General features: G+C 31.7%; 1 protein-coding gene across 3 annotated transcripts in view; it reads right to left on the bottom strand.

The window, feature by feature from the left end:
- Window positions 1–12173, bottom strand: part of LOC118189566 (uncharacterized) — a 288905-nt gene that overhangs the window by 227732 nt on the left and 49000 nt on the right. The window contains exon 1 of one of the 3 annotated variants that reach the window (XM_035360185.2): window positions 3871–4019. The exons of the other annotated variants lie outside the window; for them this stretch is intronic. The gene's annotated coding sequence lies outside the window, so the exon portion shown is untranslated. Of the gene's footprint in view, window positions 1–3870; window positions 4020–12173 lie in introns of those variants that run through there. 3 annotated transcript variants of the gene reach the window in all.

The following is a 12173-nucleotide window of genomic DNA, read 5'->3' as shown; positions in this document are numbered from 1 at the left end:
ACTAGTTACATTGCTAATATAAAAATACAAATTATTATCGCTCTTTGAAATTTTAAAATATATTTTATTTTCTCTTAAATTAATTCCTAAATTTCTTGCTTTAGTTAAATTTTTTGCGTTTGGCTGATTCATTTTATCCTTTCCTAAAAAATAATACTTTTCATTTCAGGCAAGTGAGCTTGGTTAACCAGACAATTTCTTAACCTGTTTGGTAAATTAGAAAATTCAGTTTACAATCAGATCAAAAATATGTATTTGTTCCAAATGCTACACCGAATAATTTTAATTTATTGAAGATTATAACCAAGCATTTGCAGAAAAATATCTTGTACTTCAGTTTTAAATATTTCCATAAATGTGATGAAAGTAATTAAAAGAGCATTGTATCACCAGACGGTTATTATTTGAATATGGCAAAGCACACAAGAGCTATATGTCTACTCGAATATAGAACATTCTAAAGGAAAATGGCTCTTATTCCCGTTAAACTAGAGGAAAACCACAAAAACCAACAGCGCAGCAGCCCATTCGCCTGGGATCAAACCCGGATCGAATTTCCAGTATTAACCGTTTTTAACCGTCAGACAACTTGTGAAACCGTATTAACGGAAAATACTTACAAGCATTCCTGATTTAGTAACATTATAACACCAGTCTTTTATATACTTTTCTTCTTGCGTCAAGTTAGGATTTATGAATCGGGACAACAAAATGCCAAGGTATGCTTCATTATGAAAGTTTACAAGTTACGTATAACTACACTCATGTCCAAAATTATCTTTAAATGCATAAAATTATGTATTTATCAGAAAATGTGAACTACAGTATTTTTAAGAATTTCTGTGGAATGATGAATAATATCATAAGATTTAATTGCAAAAGAAAAAATTTAAGATCACTGCATACGATATTTTTATATCATATGTAGCATGAAACAATAAAAATGGTAATAATATCTTACAAGGAGAATTCATAAAAAAGAATAATTCATAAAAAATTGATCCCCATGAAATTGATATAGAATGTGATCCCCCCATGATTTGTACACACAACTTGTTTTCCCGCTGCCAATAACGTTGTTAACAATTTGGGAAATTAAGTTCCACTTTTTTAGCAATACGGTCTTCAAGCCATTGACATCATTAGGAGCAGGATGTCTCTACGCAACTGATTTTCCAACGTATTCCCATAAGATATGAACAGCATGTTTTGCTGTCCACTGTATTCGCTCAGTGTCTTCACTTTCAAAGAAATCGTAAACGAGGTTTGATCTACGTGGACGAGGGTTATCATTCATAAATAAAAAGTCAAATTCATATGTGCCACTGAAAAATCTTACATAAGTTCTAAGACCTCATCACGATATCTCTAACCGGTCACACATACTTTGTTTCAAAACATGTAGGGGGGCGTACATACATCGATCACTATTCTTTCCAATACCATCACACCTTCATTACCGAATCGGTCAGGTTCCATAAGGTTCGAAAAAATATTTTGCGTTCCTGACTATTTCCAGGTGTAAACACGTACAGAAACAGATGTTAAACTAAACCTCCAAGCTTCGATAAAAAGCACATAGACCATTCGTCTCCTCTCCAGTTCTGATGTTCTTTGCACCAATTAAAGCGATCCCTCTTTTGTTGTGAAGACAGTGAAACGCATATACCTGGCTTTCCGGCATAAGGCCTTTTCCATTAAGGTTTTTGTATATGGTTTATCGTTCCACAACAGTTCAAGTGGCGGCTACAAGCTCTGAACTTAACTGCCAAGTAGAAAACTACCTATTACGAAGGTAGTTATTGCTAGATATTGATCCTGAGAAACAGTTGTTATTCGTTTAGAACTTTATATAGGTTTACGTAACAATTTCAGAGTTCTGAAATCGTTTCTATTGCGTAGAGACTGTTTTGACATAATCCCACTGCTTTTATGACTACTGTTTCTCACCGGTCGATGATTCGCCACTTCAGAGTTTCTTCCAAATGATACTTCGGATTTATAACAAACCATTTTGAGTCCTTAGGCTTTGAAATCAAAGGCAGTATTGCAGAAATTTACTCAGGTATTCACTTTGTTCAATGCCCCTGCTTCTCCATCAGACGATATAACGTCTTGATTTGCATATCAGAAACCATTTGATAATTTTTGATTTGATAATGCTATAATTAGGCTTGTGGGCTTACAATCACTCTTTTAGAATCAAAGTTTTAGAGGACGAAGAATTTCGTAAACATATTTGGTTATAAAAACAAGTTATAAGTTTTAAAAATTGTATATAAAGACATATAATTTCTTCAACAATGAAGATAAAAAAATATAGTTTCTTTCCCTAGAAAACATGAAAGGCTGCCAAAACTGCACTGACTTCAAGATGACAATCACTAAGTACGAAAAGAAGCCTCATAAGTTTATTGTGAAAAAAACATTTGGAAGTAAATCGCCCATATTGGAGTAAAGAGAATTCTGGAAAAATTTCTGCTCAGAACAACTACTTCTGCCCTTCTGAAAAAGAACCTTCATCGAAATCTTAAGCATATCAAAAAGTATTGTTCAAAATCTAGGCATCTTTTTGACAGGCACTTCTAAACTATGTGCTATCATGTGCATATCACCATGTACTCACCGCTCCTTAGAAACTACTTGGTCTGCTTTTACGCATTCAATAGTTTTGAGAGAGAAGAAGTTCGATGTGGCTTTTTTCCCTAATTTTAAATAATATTAAACTCATAATTCTTAATGTGCCAGTAGAAACTTCACATTTCCAGCTTTCAACTGTCAACAAACTTCGGCCGCTGGTGGGGCTTGCAGTTTCTGACAAAGATTTCTTATTAAGGAAAATGTAGAAAAAGTAACGTAATTGGAATATTTTAGAAAATGGCAATTAATTGTTTGTTAATATCTTAGTTCCATTTTGTATTTAGTTACATCGCAATAAACAGGGTAGCTTGGGAGAAATGTTTGGAAAGCTTATGAAGTTAGACACAGCATTTTGCATTTGTTTGCATGATATCATTTCCTTTCAAATTACGTGACAGGATTTTAAATTTACGTGATTTCACTTATAGCACATTTTCGGCGAGTGCATCAACATTGTTTAGTACGAATTCTAAAATTATTCATGCATTTGCTTCCTGTAACTAGTTTAAATGTCTACGATAGTAATTTTCACCATATCTGGCATTTAGTAGCAGTAATAAACAAGCGAAAAAATTTAGAAATTTACATATATAAATTTTTATATACATAAACATAACTTTTCGGTATCATAAATATGATTTTCATCTATTTGGCTGTAAGAAAAGTTGAAGCAATTTATTAAATTATTTTCTTATTAAGGTTAACAGTGGTCAAAGGAATACTGTTATAACATTAAGATTTTTAGCATAACAAAAATATTATTTAAAAAAATTATATTTTGGAACACAAAAATGACGTTGTTAAAATGTAATATTTATTGTTAGAATTGTAAAAACATTTTTCAAAAAGTTTTTTTATACAGGTCATAAATAGAGTAATATTTTTAAAAAAAATATTACTTCTGTTGTAAAATTTAGATGCTGAGCCTTAACACAGTCTTAATACGCTCTTTACATAATATTTTACATCGAGAAACCTCTGGTATTCATCAGTAATTTTTACACCATGTTGAATGTACCATTCAAAATATCATGAACTGAAAAATATAGAAAAACAGTGAGATATTTAAGAGAATATTTGAAAGCTGCTAAATATAATTTTGGAATTTCACAATAATTAGGGAAAAAACTTTGAAAGTAATTAATGTTTCCGTTATTTTTTAGAATAAAGATGAAAGTACTTAACACATTGACGAAATTTCAGAAATAAAAACAGAGACAGGATACTAACCTATTTTAGCGAGCTTTTGTCTCAAATAGAGACATAAACATCCAATTTTAAGGGATCAATTGCCAGACACAGAAACATTAGGCACAGAAAATTAGCTTCACCTTTCTTTAGCGAACGATACGGTGTGCTGTGCGTGTCGTTTTACATCCTCATTCCTCGGTCGACATCGAGAGATAGCTCTCTCAATTCGAAATTTCCGAAGCTTATCAGATTTTCCCTACAATGTTGTTTTTAGTTTTTAATGTGTGCAGGTGGAAAGAATATTTGAAGAACAAACTTTCAACATAGTTGTAAACATTGCTATCGTTGATTTCATGATACAGCGCAAGACTATCGTGATGTTGCATTTATTTCAGGTAACACTCTGTTTAGGAAAGAGGGCGGAATTTCCTTCCAATTATAAAGACCATAAAGAAATTAGGAATGAGAAAGACTTAAAAAACTATGAAGTCTTCTGGATTCGAAAGCAATTGACCACAAGGGGACAGCACATAGGATAAAGTCTTAATTTTTATATAGTACATCAAATAAACTTTCTTCAATGTGATACTTCAGATCCTGCATTATGTAAAACATGTGTCATGTTAAGTATATATAACTCTTAATATCACATAACAATTTCATTAAAAACTACGAAACATAAAGCTCTTCAGATTACTCGATAAATCTAGCTTATTTCCTTAAACATCCTTTTTTCCTATTTGCTTAAAATAAGATGCATCATTTTATAAAAACAGTCCAGATAATGTGGGGGGGGGGGAGGTGGTCCTTTTTCATTATCTACTTATTAAATGCAGGACTTCTGAGAATCAAATTTAGAGAGTAGCTTTAAAAAGTGAAGCTGTTTGCATTAGTAACTAACGATTTCCTCTTTAGTAAAACAGTTATTTACTAAATCTGTAAAGGAGCTCTTTTTTGTTTTTGTTTTTTGGTGATAACATTCATCTATAGCATCTCATTTGATTTTACAACCAAAATTTAGAGAGCTTATATTTTTAAATAATTAAAGCCTAATAAATAGTAATGCTAGTAAGATATTACTGGCGGAACTTTTAATTAATGAGGTATAAACAAATTTTTATACCTGCATTTTTCATAAAATTCTGAATTTTATTTTAGGAATCTTTGTAACTGAGACTGCACATTTAGGATCATCATTATTTTAAGAGAAGGCCTTTAACAACTTTTCTTCCACACTATGCATCTATACAAGAGGAGAAGGAACAGGAATCTAAAAAGTTGGATTTATTTTGAAATAAAAAATACAGCATTTTCTTATCGTTTAGAGAAGCAATGGGGAAAAAAATTAAAAAGAAAATAAAAATTAAATAGTTTACAATGCATTTATAACATATTTTAAAAGGAATAACGTGTTCACTTACATTTTTTGAACGTTAAAGCATTATTCTGTTAGCATTTAGTCAATTCAGTTTTTCTGGAAGCTATATTTCCTGTCTTCATCGAAAACATTTCTATATTTTTCGGAACCCATTTTAGAGATATGTTTCTTCTTTTGCAGAAAAAAAGCATTTTAAATCTCTTAACATTCAAGATAAGAAATTTGTGTCGAAATTACTTTGGGATGAACTCATTAACGAATGGTGCAGTAGGACTGAAATGAATAGTTGTGATGTAAATGAAATATTTTGTTCTTCATCTCTTATTGACGATCACAGGATAAAAATATGGCACAATAGACAAAAACTACCTTTTCAAGATTTTGACAATGTTCGAAACCAGCATAAAAGCGTGCACAAAATAGAATAAATTTACGAAACTAGTAAGGAATTCCAATGAAAAAAAACATGAAATTAAAAACAAATTAATATTTTCATTTATTGAAATTTTATAAATGATAGAATGAACCTATTGAACAGAAAATATTTTAAGGTGTATTTAATTATGGCAAAGCACACTAGGGCTATCTGTCTAAGGGGAGGGATGCCTTCGTGGAGGACTTTCTAAGGAAAATATTTTAAGAAAAGAAGGCAATAAATGAACTATAGTAGCGAAGAGCATAAACATGTGTTTCACGCGAAACTGATGGTTAAAGAGAAAGTTCGTGTCAATGGAGAGAGAAGGCATGTTACTTGGTATGCCTTATGATTACGCTATAACAAACATGAATAGACAATATTCAAATAAAAAGTATATTTCATAAATTATTTACTTCAAAATTGTACGTAAATGTTTCTCTGCACTCATTTGTGCAGAAAAATTAAATTGGAGTGATAAGAACATTTATCACAATTCGGCACAAAACATGCTAAGTAAAGCAGTAATATAGTTTGTGGTACTTACTGATTATCCGCATCCCTACCCAAAATTCATAAATTTACGACTTTGAATAGGAACGTTTGACCAGTCTTACGTCTATTTCAATGAATTGCCGACTGTTTGTTTTACATTCTTCTTTATTTATAGAAGATAAAAACACCTCTTACATCAATCGATAATTATATTTATGATAAATATGTTAATCAAAGATGTCTTTCACAGAGTTTCACTTAATTATAGTCCTCTGTTCAACAACAAATAAAGTGAGCAGCTGTTGTAAACGAGATGTGACTATCTATACTCCAATTTCCGACCCTTTCTAATACTTTATTTGCAATTTTTACATTGTATTTCTATAAAATTGGGCAGTTAAAGATGTACACTATTTCATGGATTGCATTTTTTATAGTTCGACAAAACGCCATATTTCTGTAAAATTATAACGCCTTTTTTTATCACAATTATATGAAAGAGCAATGAATAAAATGAAAAAAAAAAAAAAAGCAAGAAATATAGGAAATAATTTCATCAGTTACCTTTTTTGATGGATATGTTTTAAAAAAACATATTTGGGCTGTTGTTCTCCCATGTACATAGCGATCTATTTTCCTTCAAACAAAGCAGAGAATTGCCCATATTTGGCACTGCAATGTACCGGCGAATAATAAATAAAGCAAATAACTGTTGTAAATGAGCTACGGCTGTCTTCAAACGTTTGTAATTTTTCTCGCTGCATTTCTATAGCATTCAGACGCTTAAACATAACTTCATAGAATGCAAATTTTTGCATTATCTATTCGCAGGGTAAAATGCCATATTTCCGCAGAAACACGATGCCTCTTTTTTAATCAGCTAGCAAAATTCAGTTTGTTACCATTCGTTACGACAAAATCAAATAACTCAAATAATAATAAAAAGAATAGCAATTGAATTTCAAAAACGCAAATCAATTTGCACTTAAGTGTTCTACGCACATACCTGGATCGCCTCAAAGAAACTATTTGCCGACATGCTAGTTTAGGTTAATTGAATACAGCAAAGCTCTCAAGTGCTATATGGTGTAAGGAAAGGTGTGCTTCCGTGGAGGACTTTCTAAAAGAAATAGGTTCGTATTCCTGTTACACATGGGGAAAGCCAACTATGCAACCAGCCACTGGGCTTGGGATCCCAGTATTCAACGGCCTTAACCGCTACGCACCCCACCAGTGGAACTGAAGACAATCACAAAAATTCAGCCCAAACTGAAAAATCATGTATACGCAAAATTTAAAATCGCCCTGTAAACAGAATTATATATCATCCAAAGTTGATTAAATGGTGCTGTAACTTAGCTAGACTTATCAAATGAGATGAATGTTAATACCAACTCACCTTCATCTCCCATTAAAAAATAGGGGCGGAAGTATTATAGAAAGAAACGGAATCTTGGCGGCAATAGTTTCTCTTTCTAAAATTTTGCGCATCGACCTTTGGCAGCACTGTATCGGTTCTCAGTTCTAATCATTCTCGAACAGCCTAACATTTCTTTCCTCTCTGTTGCGTTTCGCTTTTAGGAGGGAAATAAAATTTTTCGTCTCTGCAATATTTTGAAAAGTGTCGGTATAAAAATAAAGACCGCTTATTCTGCTAATTTTTAAAACAAACTTGTTACTTTTTCTCAACAAATACTATGAGCAGTCGTAAGATATTATTTATGAGGCAGATGACAAAGATATTAATGGTAAAATACAGAACGATGATATTGGATTCGCCCTTGGACTCGCCAAGTCAAGGCTTTACTGCCTTGACTTCAGGAAGTTGCTAGGAAATTATTCGAAGTCAGCTAATACTACCAAGAAATATAAACAAACAAATAAAACAAAACTACTACTACTTTATTTTAAAATTCTTTTGGCTTAAATGGACTAATGTAATTTGATCGAGTATTATTTATAACTTATGATTTGGCTCTTGCAGAAATATAATTTGACGCTTACTTAAAAGAAAAACGAAACACTCTCATTATATTTAGCTGTTTTTAATTGATAGTAGATTGGTTTATTCCCCTTGATAACTCCATTAATCTGCGATCAACGACAATAGCTTCTTTTTCAGTACTTAAAAATGTTTACTTTTGATTTTGCATTTTTGAGATTAAGAATTTTTCTTTACAGATTTTTTATGTTTTTAAAGCAAAAGAGGTTTAGGGGAAAATATTTAAAAATCTAACTAAAATACTGTCTAAATTTCTTTTAATGTTTTTGGCTTTAATTGAATTTCAGTTCCTTGGAAATAATATATGAAAAGTTTTCCAATTATAAGTTATTGGCTTATCGCTTTGCAGCTTTAGCGCAGGTCATAGGCTTTTAATTTACTCATTACTTATATATATATATATATACGGTAAATAGATCTGAAAGATGAATGAAAGATCTTGAGCTTTGCGGAGCGGCAAAACTCCGAGATATGGTTATTTGCGACGTCTCAGATAAGATAAATTAAAAATCTTAAAATCTCTCGCGCAACGGCAACATTTGCTAAGAGTCGTCGATGAATAATGCAAGCTAGAGTTACGTAACGTAATTTAATTGTCTAAAATTTTGAAAGGACACATTTCCGACATTAAAAAGTGTAAATTTGCAACTCCGAATAATAAAAAACTAAAATAACATAGTTAATAAGGGTAACGATGCTTTACCAGAATCGATTCAAAAGGCAGAAATTGTCAGCCATTCAAATATTACGCCAGTCTCTCTAGCTTTTTTCATGCCGCCAATTAAAACCAATAATTTCGACAACAACAGAACCCCCAATTTACCATTTGCAAACACTGATGTAGACACATTGTGTCAGGTTTGATATCCTACCTTCATCACTCAACTTTTTTTAAAAGTGATTCCTTCCTCCGCCTACATTTCCTGGTGTGGGAGTGGGGGAGTGGAATTTAAAGGAAACGAGTGAAGGTCATCGGATATTGAAATCACAAAACTAAAAAACTGTTCTGGGCAGTATTCTGAAGAGACTGGAATGCTTTGTAACATAAAGAACAGGGCAAATTTTGTTAAAAATTTATTGAATTGAGTGCTGAAGTGGACTTCTATTCAATTCAGTTTAGTTGACGATTAATGGGGACACCTAGTCTTTATTCATAGTCAACAGATGTTGTCCCCCAATCATCATTAATTAGATTTGTTTTAAATTGTTATTTGTTTAAAATAAAAATAACATGTATTTTTTTAATAATAACCGAGTAAACTACATTTTTATATTACAATATATAGTTTAAAAGTATAAATTTTGAAACATATTTACATGAAAGGGGAACAAAAACTTAAAAATATAACGCAACTGCATTAAAAATAAAGTTCATAAAGTCCACAGTTCGTGGAGTCTATGAAATTTGATTAAACATTCATTAAAATCTATCACATAAATAATCATAATGATTTAATTAAGCTTTTATAACTTTTTATAAAATAAAGTTATTTTTCATGTAAGCTTGTCAATAAAATAAAGAAATTTTTAAAAAGTGAAAAGGCAGCTATTATATTCATATTTTTAAAAGGGATAACAAATATCATTAGCAGAAAGCAGATTTGTAATTTTACAAATTTTAAGAACGATATATCTTTGCTTAGTAAGGGATCTTTTGAAAGAAATGACATTAGCTGCAAACACGAAATTTAATGAATATAAATTTAATATGGAAATTTGTTGTTTCGTTAAGGTGCATTCCGGTATATAATGACCTAAAGATCCAGTGTCCCTCAGAGGCAATGATCAGTTTTGGTAAATCCATGTTCACAGTAAAAGTTTTGAAAGGAGCATATCCCTCTTATATCGCTATCTTGATAATTATGAAATCGAAATTTCGCGATTTGACTGCAACTTTGCGTTTACAGTAAAATTTTGCCAACTAATATAGTAAATAAATTAGTACTAGTACAGTAGAATATTTATTAAAGTAGTACAGTATATTATAGTAAAGTATCACTGTATATTGTAGTAAAGTAGCACAGTAGATTGCAGTAAAGTAATACAGTACACATATTAAAATAATACAGTAGATTATTTATTAAAAATTAGAGATTTTTATTAGACGCTTTAAATACGAGAAGCAAAATAGAAAATAACAAATACAACAGCATTTAAAACTTCACAAAATATAGAAAACAAGTTTTGAAAAGAACTATTTTATCACTTTATTTTCTCCTGTATTTTTTAAAAAAACTCAATTAAAAATTTTTAATGAATAATCTGCTGCACTACTATTAGTTCAACAAATAATCTATTGCGCGCTTAAATAAAATTTAAAGAAATAGAAAACTAACTTCCTTCCGTCTGAGATTTGCCTCTTTTATCTCGAGTTTGGTCAAAAATTGGGTATTAAATGAACAAACACTTCACAATTTAATATTTCAGTTTTTTCGTAGTTGATCGCTTACGAATGCGACTGAAGTAAATACCAAACGCGCTGAAATAAAAATCAAGTCTGAAACATGTTTATCAAGTTAATGCTATATATAACCGCGCATTTTCTCGAGAATATCTCCCTTTTTATTACTAATTTATATTGTTCGAAAAACAGAGAGGGAAAAATTATGCTAGTAATTTAATTTCCACTGAATGCGGTTAGAGTAAGAATATATCAAATGAAAAGCAGTCATGTATAAAGTGCTGGTAACTCTTTAAAAGACACCTACATTCCAATATTAATACATAGTGATCTTAAAATTATAATATCTGACGGATTACTGGCCCACCAGCGGCCGAGCGGTAAGTCGCTGAACACTGGTAGTTCGGTCCGAGGTTCGAATCCCGCGAACGGGCTGGCTGCAGGGGCGTTTTCGTGGTTTTCCCCATGTGTAACGTGTATACGAGCCAGTTTCCCTTAGAAAGTCCTCAACGAAAGGCATCCCTCCCCTTAGGCAGATAACCCTAGTGTGCTTTGCCATAATTAAATACACCAACTGACGGATTACTGAGACGTTATCTGACGGTAAATGAAGAGGCCATGACTCCTTGAGCTCTCTTCAAGCACAGCGTGTCCGGCTTAGTTACCTTTTAAAGCCTCAGGGGAACCTCACATGAATAAATCTTGAAGGTAGATCTTCAAGGAAGACATCAGAGGGGCGGAATAGAAAGACGGTGAACAAAATTCTGAATTTTGAAAAATCGAACCCACCAACTGTAGATAAGGCTACAATGAGCTGGATTGTCTATAACAGAAGCAGAGTGAAACTACACATTTGGAAAGTTTCTTAAGTGTAAGAGCACCTGCCACGTCTGGGTAGCTTAACGAGGAATCTGCAGAAAATGTTTTTCAAATAATAAATGCAAGGGAAAATAAAATGGATGAAATGCGAATAAAAAAAATGCAGATACAAACTGAATACACTGGATAAAATAAAAATAATCAAAGGAAACAATTTACCAGTAAACTAGGCTTTAGAGGGGAGGAAACTATGTGCGATAGTAGAGTGTGTGCAAGGAGAAATTATACGAATAGTTTTTGAATTTTCAAAATTGAGAACCTAAAAAGCTTGGGATAAAAATACGCTGTATAAATGTACAACACCGAAAACTAAAAGATAAGTACCACTCCATGACAGCTGCGATAAAATTCTGAAATTACTTCCCGCCCAGAAAAAGCACACGCGCAAGCACACCTCTGTCACACATGTGCAAAATATAAATAAAGGAATAACAGAAAATTTCACCAATACTTGCACTGTTAGATAATTGTTGTGTTACTTATGCAAGTATTAATTAATCTTTCTCAGAAAACAAATGTATTTTCCTCTGGCATATTTTACCAATGATATTTCTAGTAAATAAAAATGAGGTTAATAAAAGAGGTAAAATGCAATCTTGGGTTTAATTCAAGTGAAACACCGGGATCCTTTCATTTGAATGCAATTTAAAAGTAAAGTGAATTTTGCCCTACTTTTTTTAAGCTCTAAATGATGTGTTTAACTCATAGACTCTCTCTAAACAATTAGATTTAAAATTTTTTAAATCTAATTAAAAGATTCTCTAAACAATGT

Source organism: Stegodyphus dumicola, chromosome 2 (genome assembly GCF_044657685.1).
Source record: "Stegodyphus dumicola isolate Sdum_Otavi_A_Nest chromosome 2, ASM4465768v1".
Taxonomy (NCBI): domain Eukaryota; kingdom Metazoa; phylum Arthropoda; class Arachnida; order Araneae; family Eresidae; genus Stegodyphus; species Stegodyphus dumicola.
Note: the sequence above shows the minus strand (reverse complement) of the source record. Positions and strands in the feature narration are given on the sequence as shown.